The following is a 3,245-nucleotide window of genomic DNA, read 5'->3' on the forward strand; positions in this document are numbered from 1 at the left end:
TCTGTGACCAGAAAGACTGTTCAGTGTTTAAATGCATATTGTCCAATTACAGGGAACCCGTTTCAGTTATTAACCCCAAAGCCAAGTGGCTCACAAACATCTTCTAGCATCTGTTCCCTTTGGCCTCTGTAGGCTCCTAAAAGCATGTACACATACCCACATGGACATGGACAGGACAAAACTGAACGCAATAAAAATAAATTTAAAAAATGTACTCTTCTTTCCAGTAAATCCGTTCACTTTTTCTATAACAATGAACATGGGCAGTAATAGAGCAATAAGCATTTAAGGATATTGCTAATGTTTCCTAGAGTATATTCTCTTATTTGAGAAACATTAAAAAATATAGCCATTTGCTAATGTTAAGTTTTAAATAGAAACAAACATTAAGTATGCTAGACTAGTGTTCTCATCTTGTAATGGGCTGAAGCACTTGCACGTTAACCACCTCTCTATGAGTCTTTTATAGCAAAGACATAATATGTTGCATTCTGACTCTCAGTGTGCACTTAATCCAAGCTTTGGTACCACTATAAAGCTATGTTTGGATCCTGAGGCCCAGTTAAACCAAGACCTGGCTTAGCTGAACAAATGAGAATGTGATAAAAATGCCTTTCAATTTTATTGTTCAGCTTCCGGTGAGGTTGTTTGCTCTTTAGTTTTAGGTACACAGTTGCTAAAACCTAGCTCTTACTTCATGCACTGGGAGCAATGAATTTTCCTAGGAAATCATTGTTCTTTGTGTCAGGTCAATCACAGCACAAACCTGCAAATATTTATAGAGCCCTTACCTAGTACCGCTCTCTGGTTGATGCTGTGGAGAAACCGAAATAAGAATAAGAAGGTTTATTACCATCAGAAAGAATTGGTTGGTTCAGAAATGTTACAATTTATATGGTTGATAAAGGAAGGTGGGGAAGATGTACAATAAATGAGATGGTACAAACCAATAAGGAAAAAAAAAAAAAAACGACATGGGAGAATTTATGAAGGAAAAAAGAAAAGAAAAGAAAAACAGAACCATTTCTTTTAGAGAGTCGGAGGATGGGAGAATCAACACAGAGCCAGAGGACAACATGGTTTTAGGAATTCTTTATTCTCTGAGCACCCCGATAATAAACAAGAAGTGAAAGTGGATGGCTATGATTAAGTGAAATATGGGATGCTTTTCTTTAGATGTGTTGAAGCTTAAGTTGATTAATAGATACTGCCAAAAATTGTCTGGTTGTCGTTGATTTCAAATGTTAAGTTTGGGTTGTTTATTCCCATATGAATAGAATTTTCTTGTAAAAAAAAATGTTGCAACCTTGCCAGGCCACAGAGGAAGAGGATTTAGCCAGCCTTGATGAGACCTGATAGGCTAGGGTCAGATAAAAGGGGAGGAGGTCCTCCCTATCAGTGGATCAAGGAAAGGGCATAGGGGGAGAAAATGAAGAGTGAGTGGGCCTTGTAGGAAGTGGACTGCATTGGGGATCCAAAGTGAATAAATTTTAATAAATAAATAATTTAAAGGTCGCTTTTATTTGTCTGATGTCATTGTCATTTTGGAGGCTTACTGCTGAATAAGATCACCCTTTCTAGCTCTTTCTGAACTTTGGCTGCGTGGTTCAGCTCAGCTGTTCTGGCTGAAACTTCTCACCAAGCTGACTGATTCAATTTGGCTTCTCTCACTTCTCCCTGAAATGCTCTGCTTGGCCTCAAACTAACTTGGCAATTTGTTCTAATCTTCTGACTCCTTCTTATTCTATGGCTTTAAATGGCTCTGCATGACACTCAGGAATGAGCTCAGCACCACTGCAGTGCACTCACTGCACAAACTCAGCTGCATACAACTGAATTGCACAGAGCTGACTCCCAACTTATTGGACTTAACTGAACTGACTAAACTGATTCTCCCTCCTTGCATTGGTTTTATGTAGACCATCTTTTCTGGGTCTTGTGAGAGTTGGGTGTATCCTATCTCTGACTCATCCTGTCAAATCATTGATTTGTCACTTTGTCCCTCAATTAGGCATCATTGCCATTTTCAAAAATAATTGTTTCCTTCGGCAAACTAACCTTATCCAAATTGTTTAGGATTGTAGAAGGACTCATGACTATAATCCATGCCATCACTGCTACCCATAAGACTGTGGGTGGCTCTTCTGGAAAGCTGTGGTGTGATGAACATTGGGGATGCCCAGAACATCATCCCTGCATCCACTGGTGCTGCCAAGGCTGTGGGCAAGGTCATCCCAAGGTTGAACAGGAAGCTTCCTGGCAAGGCCTTCCATGTTCCTACCCCCAATGTGTCTGTTATGGATCTGACACGCCGACTGGAGAAACCTGTCAAATGTGATGACATCAAGAAGGTGGTAAAGCAGGCACCCGAGAGCCCACTAAAGGGCATCCTGGGCTACACTGAGGACCAGGTTGTCTCCTGCGACTTCAACAGTGATTCCCATTCTTGCACCTGCTGGCGTTACCCTCAATGACAACTTTGTAAAGATCATTTCCTGGTGTGACAATGAATTCAGCTACAGCAACAGGGTGGTGGACCTCATGACTGACATGGCCTCCAGGGAGTAAGAAACCCGGACCACCCACCTCAGCAAGTACAAGAGAGCAAGAGAGAGGCTGCTGAGGGGTTCTTGTCCCAACTCAGTCCCTAACTGAGTGTCTCCTTCACAGTTTCTACCCTAGACACTAAGAATAGCAGGAGGGGCCAGGAATCCCTGCTCTCTTGAACACTGTTGATAAAGATTACTGCAACACCTGCCCCCCCCCAAAAAAAAAGAAAAGAAAAAGAGAAAAGAAGCTAGCATCAAATACGCCTAATTCTTTGCCTCACCCAATTGTCAAAGAGGCTCCCTCCTACAGCCAGTGAGAACAGATGCAGAGAACCACATCTAAACATTAGGCAAAAAGAACCCATATTAGAGATTTCCACTTTTTTTTTTCCCATCAGTGCTTGGGGAACCCAGGGGAAGAAGACTGCAGAAGCCAGAGAGGTCACGGACACCATAAGGACGGGGCCCACAGAATCAACTAAGCAGGGCTCACAGGACCTCACAGAGATTGAAGCAGCAATCATAGAGCCTGCACAGGTCTGTCCTAGGTCCCCTGCAAGTACGTTATGGTTATTAGCTTAGTGGTTTTGTGGGACTCCTAATATTGGGAGAGGGTTGTCTCTTGACTTTTTTTTTTTTGCCTGTTCTTGGGAATCCTTCCCTTCTACTGGGTTGCCTTTTCCAGCATTACATGAG

General features: G+C 42.2%; 1 pseudogene; it reads left to right on the forward strand.

Moving 5' to 3' along the window:
- Positions 1-2,092: 2,092 nt before the first annotated feature.
- On the forward strand, positions 2,093-2,568 carry LOC132654158 (glyceraldehyde-3-phosphate dehydrogenase-like; annotated as a pseudogene).
- The last annotated feature ends 677 nt before the right edge of the window (positions 2,569-3,245 follow it).

This window comes from Meriones unguiculatus, chromosome 5 (assembly GCF_030254825.1).
Source record: "Meriones unguiculatus strain TT.TT164.6M chromosome 5, Bangor_MerUng_6.1, whole genome shotgun sequence".
Lineage (NCBI taxonomy): Eukaryota > Metazoa > Chordata > Mammalia > Rodentia > Muridae > Meriones > Meriones unguiculatus.